The sequence below is a fragment of the Schistocerca americana genome, chromosome 1 (assembly GCF_021461395.2).
Source record: "Schistocerca americana isolate TAMUIC-IGC-003095 chromosome 1, iqSchAmer2.1, whole genome shotgun sequence".
NCBI classification, from domain to species: domain Eukaryota; kingdom Metazoa; phylum Arthropoda; class Insecta; order Orthoptera; family Acrididae; genus Schistocerca; species Schistocerca americana.
The window spans coordinates 1045844919-1045869543 of NC_060119.1; the positions used below are offsets into that span (position 1 = coordinate 1045844919).

At 45.4% G+C, this 24625-nt stretch overlaps 1 non-coding gene across 1 annotated transcript; it reads right to left on the minus strand.

Annotated features, from left to right (window-relative positions):
* Window positions 1-6323: 6323 nt before the first annotated feature.
* Window positions 6324-6398, minus strand: Trnas-uga. The gene has a single exon. It is a non-coding gene; the product is annotated as a tRNA-Ser (tRNA).
* Window positions 6399-24625: the final 18227 nt, after the last annotated feature.

The window sequence follows — 24625 nt, forward strand, 5'->3', positions numbered from 1 at the left end:
AGTCCCTTGGCCAGTCGCCACTGTCATACATTTTGTTACATAACCTTAATATTTCTGTTATTCTTTCTTGCTTCAAACGTTTTAATATTTCTCCTGGTATCGTAAATGTACCTGCTGCTTTCCCATCTTTCAGTGCAGCTATTGTTCTGTTTATGTCTTTCGTTATGATTGCTAGTCCTTTTCATCATCATCCACACTGTTGAAGGATTGACGTTCTATTGTTGTTGATTTGCGACCTGTGTCATATAACTCTTTTAAACAGTCTTCCCATCTCTGGAGGACGTCCTCTGGTGATCATTGTACACTACCACACCGTTTTCACAGAGAATTTCCTTAACAGTACTTCCTGGTCTGTTCTGATCCCCTGTCTCATGTTGCATCTTCTCTCAGTTGGACAGTAAGTCGTATCTTTCCTTCCTCTCCAATTTTTCAGTTGCGTCGTTTTGTCTTCTGGCCACTTTTTCCTAGTGTGCTTTGTTTCTCTACGCAGTCCATTATTCTGCCTTTGTTATATCTTTTTCATATCTTCACCGTTCTTGATTTTTGAATTTTCTTCTTTTCTCCATCTTCAAAATCATTTCCTCTGTAACTCGTAACTTGTTTCCCCTTCCCCGTTTACATATAGTATACTTTTCTGCACAGCTGTTATGATTCATTCTTTCAGCACATCTCAATGCTCGCTGACATTATCAAGTGGTGCTTTCTCTCATTATATGTTAGTAACCTAAGGTGATAGAACTTCCGTAATTCTTTCCCAAATTTAGTCTTCTCTAGATCCCACTTCTTCACCACAGCAACCATCTTCAGTTTTTTATTATTTCTATTTATACTACAAGCAAATTGTATCGCTGTTAACGTGTGCACCTTCTTGATTTCATTTCTGTACGTTCTTTCCAGCAGCATAACATCAGTTCGGTTTCTATATTCATCCCCAGGTGATTTCTAAGAGTGGACCCTCCTCCTTTGATTTATGAACTATGTATTTGCACTAAGAGCTGTCATTATTAAGTGGAGATATTGAAAAATCTCATACCACCCATATTTTACATTTAAGGACTCAATTACATTCGCATTATAAGCCGTTCACCTCTGTCATTCCTCGTTCCAGGATTATGACTATTATGGTTCCTTCCTTACCCTCTCTCACAGTGGAATTCCAGTAACCCATGATAATTTTGCAGAATCCTTCATTATCGCCCATTAATGCATTATTTTCCTTATTATGTTGTTTGTTTCCTCCAAGTACTGGTCATCAAGTTCTGGCACATACAACGGGATAATCAATATATCTTTTTGTGCTCTTTTCAGCTCTACACCAGTAAACCTGTCACTTGTATAGTCTACATTTTCCATACACTGAATCAATTCTTTTACTTTACCATTCTTTATCCATTGCTTCCCTTTATTTGTCGTCTTTAGTAGTATATTACGTATTCGTATGACTGCAATTCTCTGCGTTCATACCATCTTACCTCAGCAACTGTTGCAAGTTTATATTATTCTTTCCCATCTCTGTTTTACGGTTTTCTGGTTTTCTTGTTTTTAACAGTGTTCTTACATTCCAAGTACCGGGCATAGATTCGCTACTGCGCCTCTTTTCAAGTTGTCGCCGCCGTTGTCGTCGCCCGTCGTCCCGCAGCTCCTTCCACCTACCCTCAAAGATCCGAGCAGGGTGCTATTTTATCCGCATATATTGATTTAACATGAGAGGCATTCTGCGTGCAGAATGGAGAATTCGTTCATATAGGGTAAATAATATGCGATGGAATTCCTTTGCCGTCCGAAATTCTGGATGTCGCCCTTAGCATGGGACACAGAAGCCTCTGTAGCCGCCCGAGGATTTCTTACTGTTTGTTCGTGGTTCTGTTGTGTTGCCGTGGTTGTATTAGAACGCGTTTTCATTATTCAGCAGCCTCGTGGGTGGTTAGTCTTATTCATTTATCAAGACACAAAGGTATTAAAGACATTCGCTTCCAGTGGACACTGATTTAAATCAATGGGTCAAATTGAAAATCTCTACCGGACCGGGATTCGAACCCGAGTCTCCTGCTTACTATGCAATTGCGCTGACCATTACGCCATCCGGACACAGTGGTCACCAAAGCTCACGGATTACCCTAGCACACCTCCCGTCCGAAAGAGCAGACATCGCATGAAAAAAATTAAGGTGATGGTGGCCAGTGATCCCTTCAGTGTAGATGCGCACCAAGCCCGAGCTCTCATGGGAATCGACGAGCAGCCGCGAGTAATGAAGCTACTGAGCAGGGATATTACATCAAAAGGGTGTGGTATTAGTTGAGAATTTGGACCTGATGGGAGGGGGAGGCGAGATAGGGTAGTCAGTACGTTTGTGATGCCTGTTGTGTCCAGATAGCATAGTGTCCAGCGCAACTGCCTAGTAAGCAGATCGAATCCCAATCCGGCACATATTTTCAACTTGCCCTATTGATTTAAATCAGTATAGGTGTTCATTCTTTCCGCGCGCTATACGAGATTGGAATAATTGAGAATTGTGATGGTGGTTCGATGAACCCTCTGCCAGGCACTTAAATGTGATTTGCAGAGTGTCCATGTAGATGTAAATGCCCACTGTTCCCTTGTCTCTTCATTCATAGTGACTGCAGGATCAAAATGGTGTCTGTTCTCGTGTATCCTCTGCTTGATTTCTTTAATGATGCGTTCGAGTTGCTTGTGTTATGAAACGTTATCTTATCATGAATAAAGATATATCATCTCCTTGCTAATTAAGTCTTTCTGTTTTTAACCATGCATAGTTTCCATTTGTGCTAACAATTGTTCGTCCCTCTTTTTAAAATATTAGCCACCCCCTCACCCACTTTCCCATGAGCCTCTTTTCCATAAACTCTATACGAAGAGAAAATGGAAACATTTTGATTTCAGTCTCTTTTACCGTGTGACGACATGATGCATATTTTACTGCCGATATTACATGATGTTCAGAATGCAGGTAACTTGAGTTTATATACCATGACGGAACTGTTTGTGAATTAATTATGTCTGATGATGGCAATGAGTTTACGAAGCTGTTAACACGAATATTTGCAATAATTAGGCGATCTTTACATGTTATGTAAACATCCACAAGGCCGCATGCCTACATTCGACAAGGAGTCATTTTTTGGCATGTTTTTGCGCATTACTTCCAATTAATAGTTATATTTAATACACGGAAATCCTTCTTTAAATTTCTTGCAGGATTTAGCTTTTATGTTGTTCTTTTCAAAGCACATTTTATCACTGCACCGTTCCATAGATACATTTTAGCAAGCACAAAAAAGACGTCCATAGTGCCGCCGCCTTTTGCAAGCAAGCAACTCCTAGGTAGGTGATTAAAACTTCGTTTCAATCTCCTTTCCCTGTCCAACGACTTTCACAACTTGTAACTACCTTTAATAACTTGTTCGTATTAAAACTTTAATATGCGCTCCTCGTTTTTGAATTATTCTATACTATTTGTCATTTTTATAAATTGCTTTTCTACATAAGCCGTATCGCGGCCCCGCTAGGAATTGGCACCACTGTTTTTGACATTGTGCTCCAAAGAAAAATATCAGCATTGTCCCACAGTATCTATTGATGGACAGCTGTCTGTTGCATTATCAAAAAGTTGTTGACTCGAAAGCGATGAACTATTGATGCAAGTGGTACCCAGCATAGACAATTCCTTTATCTTCAGTTTGTTGCAAGCTATAGAGACAATTATAACAAATATTTTACAAAGACCCTTTTGAGCAATATTCCCGTTCACTTAGTAACAAAACTGTGCTTACGTGAATGTACGTGTTGCATTTTGGAGATTATTTTTTACACGGAGTGATACACCGCACCAGACAACACCAGTAGGCGACAATAAATACTTCGTACTACTGAAACTTCCTGGCAGATTAAAACTGTGTGCCCGACCGAGACTCGAACTCGGGACCTTTGCCTTTCGCGGGCAAGTGCTCTACCAACTGAGCCACCGAAGCACGACTCACGTCCGGTACTCACAGCTTTACTTCTGCCAGTACCTCGTCTCCTACCTTCCAAACTTTACAGAAGCTCTCCTGCGAACCTTGCAGAACTAGCACTCCTGGAAGAAAGGATATAGCGGAGACATGGCTTAGCCACAGCCTGGGGGATGTTTCCAGAATGAGATTTTCACTCTGCAGCGGAGTGTGCGCTGATATGAAACTTCCTGGCAGATTAAAACTGTGTGCCCGACCGAGACTCGAACTCGGGACCTTTGCCTTTCGCGGGCAAGTGCTCTACCAACTGAGCTACCGAAGCACGACTCACGTCCGGTACTCACAGCTTTACTTCTGCCAGTACCTCGTCTCCTACCTTCCAAACTTTACAGAAGCTCTCCTGCGAACCTTGCAGAACTAGCACTCCTGAAAGAAAGGATATAGCGGAGACATGGCTTAGCCACAGCCTGGGGGATGTTTCCAGAATGAGATTTTCACTCTGCAGCGGAGTGTGCGCTGATATGGAACTTCCTGGCAGATTAAAACTGTGTGCCCGACCGAGACTCGAACTCGGGACCTTTGCCTTTCGCGGGCAAGTGCTCTACCAACTGAGCTACCGAAGCACGACTCACGTCCGGTACTCACAGCTTTACTTCTGCCAGTACCTCGTCTCCTACCTTCCAAACTTTACAGAAGCTCTCCTGCGAACCTTGCAGAACTAGCACTCCTGAAAGAAAGGATATAGCGGAGACATGGCTTAGCCACAGCCTGGGGGATGTTTCCAGAATGAGATTTTCACTCTGCAGCGGAGTGTGCGCTGATATGAAACTTCCTGGCAGATTAAAACTGTGTGCCCGACCGAGACTCGAACTCGGGACCTTTGCCTTTCGCGGGCAAGTGCTCTACCAACTGAGCTACCGAAGCACGACTCACGTCCGGTACTCACAGCTTTACTTCTGCCAGTACCTCGTCTCCTACCTTCCAAACTTTACAGAAGCTCTCCTGCGAACCTTGCAGAACTAGCACTCCTGAAAGAAAGGATATAGCGGAGACATGGCTTAGCCACAGCCTGGGGGATGTTTCCAGAATGAGATTTTCACTCTGCAGCGGAGTGTGCGCTGATATGAAACTTCCTGGCAGATTAAAACTGTGTGCCCGACCGAGACTCGAACTCGGGACCTTTGCCTTTCGCGGGCAAGTGCTCTACCAACTGAGCTACCGAAGCACGACTCACGTCCGGTACTCACAGCTTTACTTCTGCCAGTACCTCGTCTCCTACCTTCCAAACTTTACAGAAGCTCTCCTGCGAACCTTGCAGAACTAGCACTCCTGAAAGAAAGGATATAGCGGAGACATGGCTTAGCCACAGCCTGGGGGATGTTTCCAGAATGAGATTTTCACTCTGCAGCGGAGTGTGCGCTGATATGAAACTTCCTGGCAGATTAAAACTGTGTGCCCGACCGAGACTCGAACTCGGGACCTTTGCCTTTCGCGGGCAAGTGCTCTACCAACTGAGCTACCGAAGCACGACTCACGTCCGGTACTCACAGCTTTACTTCTGCCAGTACCTCGTCTCCTACCTTCCAAACTTTACAGAAGCTCTCCTGCGAACCTTGCAGAACTAGCACTCCTGAAAGAAAGGATATAGCGGAGACATGGCTTAGCCACAGCCTGGGGGATGTTTCCAGAATGAGATTTTCACTCTGCAGCGGAGTGTGCGCTGATATGAAACTTCCTGGCAGATTAAAACTGTGTGCCCGACCGAGACTCGAACTCGGGACCTTTGCCTTTCGCGGGCAAGTGCTCTACCAACTGAGCTACCGAAGCACGACTCACGTCCGGTACTCACAGCTTTACTTCTGCCAGTACCTCGTCTCCTACCTTCCAAACTTTACAGAAGCTCTCCTGCGAACCTTGCAGAACTAGCACTCCTGAAAGAAAGGATATAGCGGAGACATGGCTTAGCCACAGCCTGGGGGATGTTTCCAGAATGAGATTTTCACTCTGCAGCGGAGTGTGCGCTGATATGAAACTTCCTGGCAGATTAAAACTGTGTGCCCGACCGAGACTCGAACTCGGGACCTTTGCCTTTCGCGGGCAAGTGCTCTACCAACTGAGCTACCGAAGCACGACTCACGTCCGGTACTCACAGCTTTACTTCTGCCAGTACCTCGTCTCCTACCTTCCAAACTTTACAGAAGCTCTCCTGCTAACCTTGCAGAACTAGCACTCCTGAAAGAAAGGATATAGCGGAGACATGGCTTAGCCACAGCCTGGGGGATGTTTCCAGAATGAGATTTTCACTCTGCAGCGGAGTGTGCGCTGATATGAAACTTCCTGGCAGATTAAAACTGTGTGCCCGACCGAGACTCGAACTCGGGACCTTTGCCTTTCACGGGCAAGTGCTCTACCAACTGAGCTACCGAAGCACGACTCACGTCCGGTACTCACAGCTTTACTTCTGCCAGTACCTCGTCTCCTACCTTCCAAACTTTACAGAAGCTCTCCTGCGAACCTTGCAGAACTAGCACTCCTGAAAGAAAGGATATAGCGGAGACATGGCTTAGCCACAGCCTGGGGGATGTTTCCAGAATGAGATTTTCACTCTGCAGCGGAGTGTGCGCTGATATGAAACTTCCTGGCAGATTAAAACTGTGTGCCCGACCGAGACTCGAACTCGGGACCTTTGCCTTTCGCGGGCAAGTGCTCTACCAACTCTGCAGGTAGGAGACGAGGTACTGGCAGAAGTAAAGCTGTGAGTACCGGACGTGAGTCGTGCTTCGGTAGCTCAGTTGGTAGAGCACTTGCCCGCGAAAGGCAAAGGTCCCGAGTTCGAGTCTCGGTCGGGCACATAGTTTTAATCTGCCAGGAAGTTTCATATCAGCACACACTCCGCTGCAGAGTGAAAATCTCATTCTGGAAACATCCCCCAGGCTGTGGCTAAGCCATGTCTCCGCTATATCCTTTCTTTCAGGAGTGCTAGTTCTGCAAGGTTCGCAGGAGAGCTTCTGTAAAGTTTGGAAGGTAGGAGACGAGGTACTGGCAGAAGTAAAGCTGTGAGTACCGGACGTGAGTCGTGCTTCGGTAGCTCAGTTGGTAGAGCACTTGCCCGCGAAAGGCTAAGGTCCCGAGTTCGAGTCTCGGTCGGGCACACAGTTTTAATCTGCCAGGAAGTTTCATATCAGCGCACACTCCGCTGCAGAGTGAAAATCTCATTCTGGAAACATCCCCCAGGCTGTGGCTAAGCCATGTCTCCGCTATATCCTTTCTTTCAGGAGTGCTAGTTCTGCAAGGTTCGCAGGAGAGCTTCTGTAAAGTTTGGAAGGTAGGAGACGAGGTACTGGCAGAAGTAAAGCTGTGAGTACCGGACGTGAGTCGTGCTTCGGTAGCTCAGTTGGTAGAGCACTTGCCCGCGAAAGGCAAAGGTCCCGAGTTCGAGTCTCGGTCGGGCACACAGTTTTAATCTGCCAGGAAGTTTCATATCAGCGCACACTCCGCTGCAGAGTGAAAATCTCATTCTGGAAACATCCCCCAGGCTGTGGCTAAGCCATGTCTCCGCTATATCCTTTCTTTCAGGAGTGCTAGTTCTGCAAGGTTCGCAGGAGAGCTTCTGTAAAGTTTGGAAGGTAGGAGACGAGGTACTGGCAGAAGTAAAGCTGTGAGTACCGGACGTGAGTCGTGCTTCGGTAGCTCAGTTGGTAGAGCACTTGCCCGCGAAAGGCAAAGGTCCCGAGTTCGAGTCTCGGTCGGGCACACAGTTTTAATCTGCCAGGAAGTTTCATATCAGCGCACACTCCGCTGCAGAGTGAAAATCTCATTCTGGAAACATCCCCCAGGCTGTGGCTAAGCCATGTCTCCGCTATATCCTTTCTTTCAGGAGTGCTAGTTCTGCAAGGTTCGCAGGAGAGCTTCTGTAAAGTTTGGAAGGTAGGAGACGAGGTACTGGCAGAAGTAAAGCTGTGAGTACCGGACGTGAGTCGTGCTTCGGTAGCTCAGTTGGTAGAGCACTTGCCCGCGAAAGGCAAAGGTCCCGAGTTCGAGTCTCGGTCGGGCACACAGTTTTAATCTGCCAGGAAGTTTCATATCAGCGCACACTCCGCTGCAGAGTGAAAATCTCATTCTGGAAACATCCCCCAGGCTGTGGCTAAGCCATGTCTCCGCTATATCCTTTCTTTCAGGAGTGCTAGTTCTGCAAGGTTCGCAGGAGAGCTTCTGTAAAGTTTGGAAGGTAGGAGACGAGGTACTGGCAGAAGTAAAGCTGTGAGTACCGGACGTGAGTCGTGCTTCGGTAGCTCAGTTGGTAGAGCACTTGCCCGCGAAAGGCAAAGGTCCCGAGTTCGAGTCTCGGTCGGGCACACAGTTTTAATCTGCCAGGAAGTTTCATATCAGCGCACACTCCGCTGCAGAGTGAAAATCTCATTCTGGAAACATCCCCCAGGCTGTGGCTAAGCCATGTCTCCGCTATATCCTTTCTTTCAGGAGTGCTAGTTCTGCAAGGTTCGCAGGAGAGCTTCTGTAAAGTTTGGAAGGTAGGAGACGAGGTACTGGCAGAAGTAAAGCTGTGAGTACCGGACGTGAGTCGTGCTTCGGTAGCTCAGTTGGTAGAGCACTTGCCCGCGAAAGGCAAAGGTCCCGAGTTCGAGTCTCGGTCGGGCACACAGTTTTAATCTGCCAGGAAGTTTCATATCAGCGCACACTCCGCTGCAGAGTGGAAATCTCATTCTGGAAACATCCCCCAGGCTGTGGCTAAGCCATGTCTCCGCTATATCCTTTCTTTCAGGAGTGCTAGTTCTGCAAGGTTCGCAGGAGAGCTTCTGTAAAGTTTGGAAGGTAGGAGACGAGGTACTGGCAGAAGTAAAGCTGTGAGTACCGGACGTGAGTCGTGCTTCGGTAGCTCAGTTGGTAGAGCACTTGCCCGCGAAAGGCAAAGGTCCCGAGTTCGAGTCTTGGTCGGGCACACAGTTTTAATCTGCCAGGAGTTTCATATCAGCGCACACTCCGCTGCAGAGTGAAAATCTCATTCTGGAAACATCCCCCAGGCTGTGGCTAAGCCATGTCTCCGCTATATCCTTTCTTTCAGGAGTGCTAGTTCTGCAAGGTTCGCAGGAGAGCTTCTGTAAAGTTTGGAAGGTAGGAGACGAGGTACTGGCAGAAGTAAAGCTGTGAGTACCGGACGTGAGTCGTGCTTCGGTAGCTCAGTTGGTAGAGCACTTGCCCGCGAAAGGCAAAGGTCCCGAGTTCGAGTCTCGGTCGGGCACACAGTTTTAATCTGCCAGGAAGTTTCATATCAGCGCACACTCCGCTGCAGAGTGAAAATCTCATTCTGGAAACATCCCCCAGGCTGTGGCTAAGCCATGTCTCCGCTATATCCTTTCTTTCAGGAGTGCTAGTTCTGCAAGGTTCGCAGGAGAGCTTCTGTAAAGTTTGGAAGGTAGGAGACGAGGTACTGGCAGAAGTAAAGCTGTGAGTACCGGACGTGAGTCGTGCTTCGGTAGCTCAGTTGGTAGAGCACTTGCCCGCGAAAGGCAAAGGTCCCGAGTTCGAGTCTCGGTCGGGCACACAGTTTTAATCTGCCAGGAAGTTTCATATCAGCGCACACTCCGCTGCAGAGTGAAAATCTCATTCTGGAAACATCCCCCAGGCTGTGGCTAAGCCATGTCTCCGCTATATCCTTTCTTTCAGGAGTGCTAGTTCTGCAAGGTTCGCAGGAGAGCTTCTGTAAAGTTTGGAAGGTAGGAGACGAGGTACTGGCAGAAGTAAAGCTGTGAGTACCGGACGTGAGTCGTGCTTCGGTAGCTCAGTTGGTAGAGCACTTGCCCGCGAAAGGCAAAGGTCCCGAGTTCGAGTCTCGGTCGGGCACACAGTTTTAATCTGCCAGGAAGTTTCATATCAGCGCACACTCCGCTGCAGAGTGAAAATCTCATTCTGGAAACATCCCCCAGGCTGTGGCTAAGCCATGTCTCCGCTATATCCTTTCTTTCAGGAGTGCTAGTTCTGCAAGGTTCGCAGGAGAGCTTCTGTAAAGTTTGGAAGGTAGGAGACGAGGTACTGGCAGAAGTAAAGCTGTGAGTACCGGACGTGAGTCGTGCTTCGGTAGCTCAGTTGGTAGAGCACTTGCCCGCGAAAGGCAAAGGTCCCGAGTTCGAGTCTCGGTCGGGCACACAGTTTTAATCTGCCAGGAAGTTTCATATCAGCGCACACTCCGCTGCAGAGTGAAAATCTCATTCTGGAAACATCCCCCAGGCTGTGGCTAAGCCATGTCTCCGCTATATCCTTTCTTTCAGGAGTGCTAGTTCTGCAAGGTTCGCAGGAGAGCTTCTGTAAAGTTTGGAAGGTAGGAGACGAGGTACTGGCAGAAGTAAAGCTGTGAGTACCGGACGTGAGTCGTGCTTCGGTAGCTCAGTTGGTAGAGCACTTGCCCGCGAAAGGCAAAGGTCCCGAGTTCGAGTCTCGGTCGGGCACACAGTTTTAATCTGCCAGGAAGTTTCATATCAGCGCACACTCCGCTGCAGAGTGAAAATCTCATTCTGGAAACATCCCCCAGGCTGTGGCTAAGCCATGTCTCCGCTATATCCTTTCTTTCAGGAGTGCTAGTTCTGCAAGGTTCGCAGGAGAGCTTCTGTAAAGTTTGGAAGGTAGGAGACGAGGTACTGGCAGAAGTAAAGCTGTGAGTACCGGACGTGAGTCGTGCTTCGGTAGCTCAGTTGGTAGAGCACTTGCCCGCGAAAGGCAAAGGTCCCGAGTTCGAGTCTCGGTCGGGCACACAGTTTTAATCTGCCAGGAAGTTTCATATCAGCGCACACTCCGCTGCAGAGTGAAAATCTCATTCTGGAAACATCCCCCAGGCTGTGGCTAAGCCATGTCTCCGCTATATCCTTTCTTTCAGGAGTGCTAGTTCTGCAAGGTTCGCAGGAGAGCTTCTGTAAAGTTTGGAAGGTAGGAGACGAGGTACTGGCAGAAGTAAAGCTGTGAGTACCGGACGTGAGTCGTGCTTCGGTAGCTCAGTTGGTAGAGCACTTGCCCGCGAAAGGCAAAGGTCCCGAGTTCGAGTCTCGGTCGGGCACACAGTTTTAATCTGCCAGGAAGTTCCATATCAGCGCACACTCCGCTGCAGAGTGAAAATCTCATTCTGGAAACATCCCCCAGGCTGTGGCTAAGCCATGTCTCCGCTATATCCTTTCTTTCAGGAGTGCTAGTTCTGCAAGGTTCGCAGGAGAGCTTCTGTAAAGTTTGGAAGGTAGGAGACGAGGTACTGGCAGAAGTAAAGCTGTGAGTACCGGACGTGAGTCGTGCTTCGGTAGCTCAGTTGGTAGAGCACTTGCCCGCGAAAGGCAAAGGTCCCGAGTTCGAGTCTCGGTCGGGCACACAGTTTTAATCTGCCAGGAAGTTTCATATCAGCGCACACTCCGCTGCAGAGTGAAAATCTCATTCTGGAAACATCCCCCAGGCTGTGGCTAAGCCATGTCTCCGCTATATCCTTTCTTTCAGGAGTGCTAGTTCTGCAAGGTTTGCAGGAGAGCTTCTGTAAAGTTTGGAAGGTAGGAGACGAGGTACTGGCAGAAGTAAAGCTGTGAGTACCGGACGTGAGTCGTGCTTCGGTAGCTCAGTTGGTAGAGCACTTGCCCGCGAAAGGCAAAGGTCCCGAGTTCGAGTCTCGGTCGGGCACACAGTTTTAATCTGCCAGGAAGTTTCATATCAGCGCACACTCCGCTGCAGAGTGAAAATCTCATTCTGGAAACATCCCCCAGGCTGTGGCTAAGCCATGTCTCCGCTATATCCTTTCTTTCAGGAGTGCTAGTTCTGCAAGGTTCGCAGGAGAGCTTCTGTAAAGTTTGGAAGGTAGGAGACGAGGTACTGGCAGAAGTAAAGCTGTGAGTACCGGACGTGAGTCGTGCTTCGGTAGCTCAGTTGGTAGAGCACTTGCCCGCGAAAGGCAAAGGTCCCGAGTTCGAGTCTCGGTCGGGCACACAGTTTTAATCTGCCAGGAAGTTTCATATCAGCGCACACTCCGCTGCAGAGTGAAAATCTCATTCTGGAAACATCCCCCAGGCTGTGGCTAAGCCATGTCTCCGCTATATCCTTTCTTTCAGGAGTGCTAGTTCTGCAAGGTTCGCAGGAGAGCTTCTGTAAAGTTTGGAAGGTAGGAGACGAGGTACTGGCAGAAGTAAAGCTGTGAGTACCGGACGTGAGTCGTGCTTCGGTAGCTCAGTTGGTAGAGCACTTGCCCGCGAAAGGCAAAGGTCCCGAGTTCGAGTCTCGGTCGGGCACACAGTTTTAATCTGCCAGGAAGTTTCATATCAGCGCACACTCCGCTGCAGAGTGAAAATCTCATTCTGGAAACATCCCCCAGGCTGTGGCTAAGCCATGTCTCCGCTATATCCTTTCTTTCAGGAGTGCTAGTTCTGCAAGGTTCGCAGGAGAGCTTCTGTAAAGTTTGGAAGGTAGGAGACGAGGTACTGGCAGAAGTAAAGCTGTGAGTACCGGACGTGAGTCGTGCTTCGGTAGCTCAGTTGGTAGAGCACTTGCCCGCGAAAGGCAAAGGTCCCGAGTTCGAGTCTCGGTCGGGCACACAGTTTTAATCTGCCAGGAAGTTTCATATCAGCACACACTCCGCTGCAGAGTGAAAATCTCATTCTGGAAACATCCCCTAGGCTGTGGCTAAGCCATGTCTCCGCTATATCCTTTCTTTCAGGAGTGCTAGTTCTGCAAGGTTCGCAGGAGAGCTTCTGTAAAGTTTGGAAGGTAGGAGACGAGGTACTGGCAGAAGTAAAGCTGTGAGTACCGGACGTGAGTCGTGCTTCGGTAGCTCAGTTGGTAGAGCACTTGCCCGCGAAAGGCAAAGGTCCCGAGTTCGAGTCTCGGTCGGGCACACAGTTTTAATCTGCCAGGAAGTTTCATATCAGCGCACACTCCGCTGCAGAGTGAAAATCTCATTCTGGAAACATCCCCCAGGCTGTGGCTAAGCCATGTCTCCGCTATATCCTTTCTTTCAGGAGTGCTAGTTCTGCAAGGTTCGCAGGAGAGCTTCTGTAAAGTTTGGAAGGTAGGAGACGAGGTACTGGCAGAAGTAAAGCTGTGAGTACCGGACGTGAGTCGTGCTTCGGTAGCTCAGTTGGTAGAGCACTTGCCCGCGAAAGGCAAAGGTCCCGAGTTCGAGTCTCGGTCGGGCACACAGTTTTAATCTGCCAGGAAGTTTCATATCAGCGCACACTCCGCTGCAGAGTGAAAATCTCATTCTGGAAACATCCCCCAGGCTGTGGCTAAGCCATGTCTCCGCTATATCCTTTCTTTCAGGAGTGCTAGTTCTGCAAGGTTCGCAGGAGAGCTTCTGTAAAGTTTGGAAGGTAGGAGACGAGGTACTGGCAGAAGTAAAGCTGTGAGTACCGGACGTGAGTCGTGCTTCGGTAGCTCAGTTGGTAGAGCACTTGCCCGCGAAAGGCAAAGGTCCCGAGTTCGAGTCTCGGTCGGGCACACAGTTTTAATCTGCCAGGAAGTTTCATATCAGCGCACACTCCGCTGCAGAGTGAAAATCTCATTCTGGAAACTTCGTACTACTGTCTGTGAATGGTGAAGTTTCCGCCGTTACTTACAGGTTTTTTCCTTTTTTTTTTTTGTGCCAACCTCTTCATACCAGAGTATCACTAGCAATCTACGTCCCTCAATTATTTGCTGGATGTATTTCACTATCTGTCGACCTCTACAGTTTTTGTCCTCTAAATCTCCCTCTGGTACCATTGAAGTTATTCTGCAATGTCTTAACAGTTGTCCTAGCGTTCTGTCCACTCTTCTTGTCAGTGTTTCCATATATTGCTTTCCTCGCCGTTTCTGCGGAGAACCTCCTCATTCCTTACCTTATTAATCCATCTGATTTTCAACATTCGTCTGTGGCACCACATCACAAATGGTTCGATTCTCATCTGTTCCGGATTTTCCACAGTCCATGTTTCACTACCGTACAATTATGTGCTCCAAATGTACATTCTTAGAAATCTTTTCCTCAAATTAAGGCCTAAGTTTGATAACAGCACTTTTCTATTGTCCATTGAAGCTCTTTTTGCCAATGCTAGTCTGCTTTTTATGTCCTGCTAGCTCTGTCTGTCATGGGTATCAGAATTCCTTCACTTCGTCCACTTCACGATGCCCAATTCTGATATTAAATTTCACGGTGTTCTCATTTCTGCTACTTCTCATTACTCTCGTCTTTGTTCGATTTACTGCCAATCCTCATTCTTTACTCATTAAACCGTTCATTCCACTCAACAGATCCTGTAACTCTTCTTCACATTCACTAACGATAGCAATGTCATCAGCAAATCTTATCGTTCATATCCTTCAGCTTAAATACTAATCCCATTCTCAGACCTTTCTCTTATTTCCGTCATTGCTTCTTCGATGTATAGATTGAATAGTAGGGGTAAAAGACTACATCCCTGCCTTACACCGCTTTTAATCCGAGCATTTCGTCCTTGGTTTTCCAGTCATATTATTCTCTCTTGGCTCTAGTATATAGTTTATCATAGCCGTCTTTCCCTGCAGCGTACACCTATTTTTCTACGAAATTCGAACATCTTGCACCAATTTACACTGTCGAATGTATTTTCCGGGCCAGCAAATCCTATGGATGAGACTCGACTTTTCTCCAGTCATGCTTCCATTACCAACTGCCTCTTTGGTGCTTTTACCTTGCCAAAGCCAAACCGATAGTCATGTTACAAATCCTCAATTTTGTCTCCCATTCTTCTTGTCAACAGCTTGGTACGATGAGCTGCTTTAAATTGATTGCGAAACAATTCTCGAAATGGTCGGTTCTCGCTATCTTCGGAATTGTGTGGATGACTTTTTTTCCCGAAAGTCTGATGATGTATCGCCAGTCTCATACATTCTACACATCAACGTAAATAGATGTTTCCATGACACTTCGCCTAATTTTATAAATTCCAATGCACTGTTATCCACCCCTTCCGCCTTACTTGACCTTAAGTCGTCAAAGCACCTGTGGCCTAGTGGTGCTTGCAAGATAACTCAGCCAGCGTGTTCGGTGAGAGGGCTGGCTGCCACCGAAAAAAAAAAAAAACAACAACTTGAGTGAATGGATCAACGATGGACTTCAAAGGGTGTCATGTGACGTCCACCAAACCAATTGCAACGAACAATAACAAAGGAAATGAGGGACTGAAAAAAGGGGAGGTAGCATGTTAGATTAATAATTAAAATGTCCACGGCCCCGGTTTCGAACCTCACCACTGTTTAAATTTTGAATAAAAATCACCAGCACTGGAGGCCGATGACTTTCGTCATAAGAAGTCATCCTTGTTCTGCCAACGGGCTTGTCAAAAGGGCAGAGGAGTGGATTGCGGTTAAAGGCAGCCTATTGTCCTTGCTGTTTGAAACTGCCCCTAAAAGACGGAAGTAAAAGCAACGATCAACGGCATGAAATCCACAAGGTAATGGAGACCACTGTATTAAAGACACGTAATATGAATCCATAGCTCACGTGGGCTGTAATTAAACAAGTGCCATGTGTGACAAAAGATTCCGGACTAGTCTCCCATTCAGATCTCGGATGGGACTGCGAAGGAGAAGGTGACAATGAGAAAAATAACCATTGAAAGAATAACGTTCTACGAATCGGGCTACGGAGTGTCAGAAGTTTTAACAAGGTAAGGAAGTTATAAAATCTGGAAAGGGAAATCCACAGGCTCAGTCTGGATATAATGGGGCTCAGTGAAGTGAAGTGAACTGGAGTGGAAAGAAGACAAGGATTTCTTGTCATATGAGTGTAGGGTAATATCAGCAGCAACAGAAAATGGTATAATGGCAATAAAATTCGTTATGAACAGGAAGGTAGGGATTATAGTGAGTTACTGCGATCACTTCAGTGATAGCGTTGTTCTCATCAGAATTATGAGCAAATCAACACCAACAAAATAATTGGTCAACACATGACGACGTCGCAAGCAGAGGATGAAAAGACAGAGAAAGTATATGAGGATATTGAAGTGGTTAGTAAGTACGTAATAAGGTGAAAATCTAATAGTCATGGGGGAGGGGGGGGGGGGTTAGAATGCGGTTGCAGTGGAGGAAGTAGAAGAAAATGTTACTGGATAATACGGGCTTGGCAGTAGGAATGAGAGAGGGAAAGATTAATTCAGTTCTACAACAAATTTCAGCTAGTAACAGTGAATACTCTGTTCAAGAATCGTAAGAGGAGGAAGCATACTTGAAAAAGGCCGGGAGATAAGGGAATATTTCAATTATATTACATCATGGTCAGGCAGAGATTCCGAAATCAAATATTAGATTGTAAGGCCTACCCAGGAGAAGATATAGACTCAGATCACAATTTAGTAGTGATGAAAAAGTTTAGGGGCCTAGTCAGGAAGAAACAGTAGGCAAGGAAGTGAGATATGGAAGTACTAAGGAATGAAGTGATACGCTAGAAATTCTCTGAAGCTACAGATACTGCGACAGTTCATAGCTCAGTAGGCAGTTCAGTTGAAGAGAAATGGACAGCACTAAAAATGGCAATCACAGTAGTTGGAAAGAAACCTGTAGGTACAAGGAAGGTAACTATGAAGAAACCATGGATACTAGAAGAAATACTTCAGTTTATCGATGTTACAAGAAAGTTCAGAAATGTCCAGGGAAATTCAGGAATACGGGAATACAAATCACTTAGGATTTAAGTAAACAGGAAGTGCAGAGAAGCTATGGCAAAATAGCTGTATGAGAAATGTGAAGGAATCGAATAAGAAATGTTGTCGGAAGCTCCTGACTCAGCACACAGAAAAATCAAAACAATCTTCGGTGATATTAAAAGAAAGTGAGATAACATTAATAATGCCATGCTAATCACACTGTCAAATGCAGAGAAGAAAGTGAATATATGGAAAGAATATACTGTAGGCCTCTATGAGGGGAAAAATTTCTCTAATGTGACTAAAAAAGAAACAGGGGTCGATGCAGAAGAGAGAGGAGATCCAACTCAGTTGGCAGATGGTGGTTGAAGTGCTGACACATTATCTGCGTATCCAGTAATGCTGGCAACTGATGGGTTATGCATGGGGATTGTATCAACCTGTACCGCATCAAAGCAGCCTGAAGATGACGCAATGAAGCGTTGAAACTGGTAGCGAGAAATTAAAATAAAATCATAAGGACGGCTTTAGGTGTTTTAATTTTTCGTCAAGAATGAAGTTTTCCGATTAAAACTGTGTAAGACGAGGGGTAGTCTTTCACCACTTCTGTTCAATCTATATATCGAAGAAACAATGACGGAAATAAAAGAATAGTTCAAGAGTCGGATTAAAAATCAGAGTGAAAGGATATCAATGATAAGATTCGCTGATGACATTGCTATCCTCAGCGAAAGAGAAGAAGAATTACGTGATGTGCTGAATAGAACGAACAGTCTGTTGAGTACAGAATATGGATTGCCAAAAAATCGAAGAGAGACGAAATAATAAGCAGCAGCAAAATGAGAATAACGTGATACTTAACATCAGAAGTGGGGGTGACGAAGTTGACGAGTTGTCCAACCTAGGCAGTAAAATACCCCCTGACAGACGGAGCAAGCAGGACATAAAAAGCAGACTAGCACTGACAAAAAGGCCATTCCTAACCCGGAGATATCTGCTAATATCAAACATAGGTCTTAATTTGAGGAAGAAATTTATAAGAATATACCTTTAGAGCACAGCACTATATCGTCGAGAGACATGGACTGTGGAAAAATCGGAACAGATGAGAATCGAAGCCTTTGCGATGTGGTACTACAGAAGAATATTGAAAATTTGTTGGACTGATAAGGTAAGGAATGAGGAAGTTAGGCTCAGAATCGGCGAGGAAAGAACTCGTATTTCTGTATTCCTGAATTTCTCTGAACGTTTGAGTGCTACCTTCTTTCATCGATCAACTCAAGACTTTCTTCTGTTACCCACGGTTTCTTTGCAGTTATCTTCTTCATACAAATGTTTGTCTCTTCAACTTCGGTGACTGACTTTGTCAGACATATCCATTCCTCTTCAACTGAACTGCCTACCGATCTATTAACTATCGCAGTATCTGTACCTTCAGAGATCGTCAAGCGTATCTCTTCATTCCTTAGTACTTCCGCATCCCGCTTCCTTGCGCATTGATTCTGCCTCACTTATCTCTTAAACTACAACCTACTCTTCATCATTACCAAATTGTGATCTGAGTCTATATCTGCTCTTGGGTTCGTCTTACAATCCAATGTTTCATTTTGAAATCTCTGCCTGACGATGATGTAATGTAAATGAAATATTCCCGTATCTCCTGGCCTTTTCAACGTACACCTCCACCTCTTGTGATTCTTGAACAGATTATTGGCTAGTACTAACTGAAACTTGTTCAAGAACTCAAACTTTATCCTCTCTCATTCCTAGCACCAAGCCCACATTCTCCTGTAGCCATTTCTTCTCGTCCTTCCTCTACAATCGCAAATATGCTCTGGTCTCTCCTCATTTGCCACTTTTGGTGTCATATACAGCACTCTTGTTGCGACTAAAAGATGGTTTCAGTTCCAGTTTCTAGCAACAATCTATTTAGACGCTAATCCAAAAGCAAACATTATATCTGTTGCGATCGCTAATTAAAATGTGCTGAGATCAAAAGTGAGGTATCTACATCTACATGGATCCTCTGCAAATCACATTTAAGTGTCTGGCAGAGGGTTCATCGAACCACCTTCACAATTCTCTATTATTCCAATCTTGAACAGCGCGCGGAAAGAGAGAACACCTATATCTTTCCGTACGAGCTCTGATTTCCCTTATTTTATTGTGGTGATCGTTTCGCCCCGTGTAGGTCGGTGTCAACAAAATATTTTCGCATTCGGAGGAGAAAGTTGGTGACCGGAATTTCGTGAGAAGATTTCGTTGCAACGAAAAACGCATTTCTTTTAATGATGTCCAGCCCAAATCCGGTATCATTTCAGTGACACACGTTCCTCTATTTCGCGATTATACAAAACGTGCTACACTCCTCTGTACTTCTTTTTTTGTACTTCGTCAGTCCTATCTGGTAAGGATCCCACACCGCGCAGCAGTATCCTAAGAGAGGACGGACAAGTGTAGTGTAGGCAGTCTCCTTAGTAGATGTTACATTTTCTAAGTATCCTTCCAATAAAACAGTCTTGACTAGCCTTCCACAGAATATTTTCTATGAGTTCCTTTCAATTTATGTTGTTCGTAATTGTAATCCCTAGGTATTTAGAGATCGACAGGAAGTGCAAAATGGCTAAGCAGGGATGGCTAGAGGACAAATGTAAGGATGTAGAGGCTTGTCTCACTAGGGGTAAGATAGATACTGCCTACAGGAAAATTAAAGAGAACTTTGGAGACAAGAGAACCACTTGTATGAATATCAAGAGCTCAGATGGCAACCCAGTTCTAAGCAAAGAAGGGAAGGCAGAAAGGTGGAAGGAGTATATAGAGGGTTTATACAAGGGCGATGTACTTGAGGACAATATTATGGAAATGGAAGAGGATGTAGATGAAGATGAAATGGGAGATAAGATACTGCGTGAAGAGTTTGACAGAGCACTGAAAGACCTGAGTCGAAACAAGGCCCCGGGAGTAGACAACATTCCATTAGAACTACTGATGGCCTTGGGAGAGCCAGTCATGACAAAACTCTACCATCTGGGGAGCAAGATGTATGAGACAGGCGAAATACCCACAGACTTCAAGAAGAATATAATAATTCCAATCCCAAAGAAAGCAGGTGTTGACAGATGTGAAAATTACCAAACTATCAGTTTAATAAGTCACAGCTGCAAAATACTAACGCGAATTCTTTACAGACGAATGGAAAAACTGGTAGAAACGGACCTCGGGGAAGATCAGTTTGGATTCCGTTTAAATGTTGGAACACGTGAGGCAATACTAACCTTACGACTTATCTTAGAAGAAAGATTAAGAAAAGGCAAACCTACGTTTCTAGCATTTGTAGACTCAGAGAAAGCTTTTGACAACGTTAACTGGAATACTCTCTTTCAAATTCTGAAGGAGGCAGGGGTAAAATACAGGGAGCGAAAGGCTATTTACAATTTGTACAGAAACCAGATGGCAGTTATAAGAGTCGAGGGGCATGAAATGGAAGCAGTGGTTGGGAAAGGAGTGAGACAGGGTTGTAGCCTCTCCCCCATGTTATTCAATCTGTATATTGAGCAAGCAGTAAAGGAAACAAAACAAAAATTCGGAGTAGGTATTAAAATCCATGGAGAAGAAATAAAAACTTTGAGGTTCGCCGATGACATTGTAATTCTGTCAGAGACAGCAAAGGACTTGGAAGAGCAGTTGAACGGAATGGACAGTGTCTTGAAAGGGGGATATAAGATGAACATCAACAAAAGCAAAACGAGGATAATGGAATGCAGTCAAATTAAATCGGGTGATGCTGAGGGGATTAGATTAGGAAATGAGACACTTAAAGTAGTAAAGGAGTTTTGCTATGTAGGGAGCAAAATAACTGATGATGGTCGAAGTAGAAAGGATATAAAATGTAGACTGGCAATGGCAAGGAAATCGTTTCTGAAGAAGAGAAATTTGTTAACATCGAGTATAGATTTAAGTGTCAGGAAGTCGTTTCTGAAAGTATTTGTATGGAGTGTAGCCATGTATGGAAGTGAAACATGGACGATAACCAGTTTGGACAGAAAGAGAATAGAAGCTTTCGAAATGTGGTGCTACAGAAGAATGCTGAAGATAAGGTGGGTAGATCACGTAACTAATGAGGAGGTATTGAATAGGATTGGGGAGAAGAGAAGTTTGTGGCACAACTTGACTGGAAGAAGGGATCGGTTGGTAGGACATGTTTTGAGGCATCAAGGGATCACAAATTTAGCATTGGAGGGCAGCGTGGAGGGTAAAAATCGTAGAGGGAGACCAAGAGATCAAACACTAAGCAGATTCAGAAGGATGTAGGTTGCAGTAGGTACTGGGTGATGAAGAAGCTTGCACAGGATAGAGTAGCATGGAGAGCTGCATCAAACCAGTCTCAGGACTGAAGACCACAACAACAACAACAGGTATTTAGTTGAAATTATGGCCTTTAGATTTTACTGATTTATCGTGTAACGGAAGTTTAACGAATTCCATTTAGCACTCATGTGGATGCCCTCATTTTTCGTTATTTAGGGTCAACTGCCACTTTTCGCGCCATTCAGATATCGTATCTAAACCGTTTTGCAATTTGTTTTGATCTTCTGATGACTTTATTAGTCGATAAACGACAGCGTCATCTGTAAACAACGTAAGATGGCTGCTCAGATTGTCACAGTTTATACAGACAAGGAATAGCAAGGGGCTTATAACACTACCTTGGGGAACGCCAGAAATCACTTCTGTGTTACACGATGACTTTCCGTCCATTACTATGAACTGTGACCTCTCTGACAGGAAATTACAAATCCAGTCACATAACAGAGACGTTATCCCACAAGCACGCAATTTCACTACAAGCCTTTTGTGTGGTACAGTGTGAAAAGACATCCGGAAATCCATAAATATGGAATCGGTGTGAAATCCCTTGTCAGTAGCACTCAACTCTTCATGCGAATAAAGAGCTAGTTGTGTTTCAAAAGTACGATGTTTTCTAAATCCTTGTTGACTGTGTCAATAGACCATTTTCTTCGATGTAATTCAGAATGTTGGAACATAATATATGTTCCAGAATCCTGCTGCATATCGAAGTTAATGATGTGGGCCTGTAATTTAGTGGATTACTCCTACTACCTTTCTTGAATATTGGTGTGACCTGTGCAACTTTCCAGTCTTTGGGTATGGATCTTTCACCGAGCGAACAGTTGTATATGATTGTTAAGAATGGACTAATGCATCAGCATACTCCGAAAGGAATCTAATTGGTATACAGTCTGGAGCGGAAGACTTGCTTGTATTAAGTGATTTAAGTTGCCTCACTACTCCGAGGATAATTACTTCTACGTTACTCATGTTACCAGCTGTTCTTGATTCGAATTCTGGAATATTTACTTCGTCTTCTTTTGTGAAGGCATTTCGGTAGGCTGTGTTTAGTAACGCTGCTTTGATGGCATTGTCTTCTATAGTACCTCCATTGCTATCGCGCAGAGAAGGCATTGATTGTTTCTTACCGCTAACATACTTCACATACGACCAGAGTCTCTTTGAATTTTCTGCCAAGTTTTGAGACAAAGTTTCATAGTGGAAACTGTTACAAGCATCTCGCATTGAATCCGATCTAAATTTGGAGCTTCTGTAAAACATCGCCAATCTTGGGGTTTTTCGTCTTTTTAAATTTGGCATGTTTGTTTCGTTGTTCCTGCAACAGTGTTCTGACCCTTTTTTGCACCAAGGAGGATCAGCTCCTTCTTTGTTAATTTATTTGGTATAAATCTCTCAATTGCTGGCGATACTATTTCTTTGAATTCAAGCCACATCTGATCTACACTTACATAATTTAGAAGGAGTGTTTTTTTGGAGGTTTTGGGGGTTACAATATTCAGTCTCGCTACGACAACCCTGTGTTCACTAATCCATGTATCCGTTTTGATGCTTTTTATTAACTCAGGATTATTTGTTGCTAAGAGGTCAAGTGTGTTTTCACAACCGTTTACTATTCGCGTGGGCTCTTGAACTAACTGCTCGAAATAATTTTCAGAGAATGCGATTCGCACAATTTCGTATGATGTTTTATGCGTACCACCGGAATCAAACAGGTATTTTCGCCAACATATCGAGGATAAATTAAAGTCACTACCAACTACAATCGTATGAGTCGGGTAGGTGTTTGGAATCAAACTCAAGCTTTCCTTGAACCTTTCAGCAACTGTATCATCTGAATTGGGTCGGTAAAAGGAACCAATTATTATCTTATTCCGATTGCCAACAATGACCTCTACCCATATTAACTCACAGGAACTAACTACTTCAATTTCGCGACGAGATAAACTACTTCTAACAGCAACAAACACGCCACCGCCAACCGTGTTTAGCCTACCCTTTCGGAACACCGTTAGGTTCTTCGCAAAAATTTCGGCTGAGCTTATCTCCTGATTTAGCCAGTTTTCAGTGCCTATAACGATTTACTTTTACTAGCGCTTGGAGCTCTGGTACTTTCCCAACACAGCTGCGACAATTTGTAACTGGTGTACCGACGGTTCCTGTATCTTCGTTCTTCCTGTGTTCGGCCTGCACCCTTAATGACTGAAGCCCTTCTTGTGTTTTCCCGAGTCCCTCTAACCTAAAAAGCTGCCCAGTCCACGCCATGCAGCCCCTGCTACCCGTGTAGCCGCCTCCTGCGAATAGTGGACACCTGACCAATTCAGCGGAACCCGAAACCCAACCACCCTTTGGCGCAAGTCGAGGAATCTGCAGCCTGCACGGTCGCAGAACCGTCTGAGCCTCTGATCCAGATCCTCCACTCGGTTCTGCACCAGAGGTCCGCAATCGGTCCTGTCGACTATGTTGCAAATGGTCAGCTCTGCTTTCATCTTGCAAGCAAGACTGGCAGTCTTTACCCCTTCTTTTAGCCGCTCGAAACCAGATAGAATGTCTTCTGATCCAAAGTGACACACATCATTGGTACCGACGTGAGCAACCACCTGCAGTTGGCTGCACCCAGTGCTCTTCATGGCATCCGGGAGGACCCGTTCCACATCTGGAATGACTCCACCCAGTATGCATACGGAGTGCACATTGGTTTTCTTTCCCTCCTTGATACCCATGTCCCTAAGGGTCCCCATAACGCGCAGAAGACATGGTGAGATGTCATTGCAACTTCGTACACGGTCACACCATCAACTGATATGTAAATGATTAGAACTACAAGTTTCTGTTAAGGTCAGTGTGTTAACGTTGTTCATGTTTAGTATATTCACCGGACCTGATGGAATATATATATATGGCACGTGAACAACGTCAGATAGTGAGCAGCGTATATTCACGTTGGTGTGAGGATCCAGGACACGGACACGGAGATCGCGTATTCGTTTGAGGCAGCGTTATCAGTAGCTGACTGAGTTTGAACATGAGCCTCCATTTGGCCGGATGGTCAGATAGTGCAATATCGAGGTTTGCGAGGCTGGGAAGCATGAATTCCATGACAAGCGAATCATTGTGTTCAGCAATGAATAGCAGTTCTGCACTACTCGGGACTGACCATAATCGGCGATCATGGTGGCGACCTGGTAAGAGGTCGCATTCTTCCAGTAATTTGGAGATGCACAGTGGTGTTACTCCAGGTGTCATTGTGTGGAAGCCATCGGATATGACTTCAAGACACAGCTGGTAGTGATCGAGGGAACGCTTGCTATCTGATGTGTTACCTCTCATTGTCAGTGTCGAGATTCAATTTTTCAACATGACAATGCCTGCCCACACATGGATGTGTCTCTGTGGTCTGTCTGCCTGATGTAGAGATACTCCCGTGTCCAGCAATATTCCCAGATCTTTTCCCGATGGAACATTTGTGGAACCAGCTTGGACATCAACTCTCCTTCAGTTCTAGGATCCAGGATATGAAAGGCCAGTTATAGCAGATGTGGACCAGCTTGCCTTATGAAAGGATACAACAGCTTTATGACAGCCATCCCACCTGAATCCCTGCATGCACCCAGACCAGAGAGGGTGCAACGTTTACTGATAAGTGAGTTC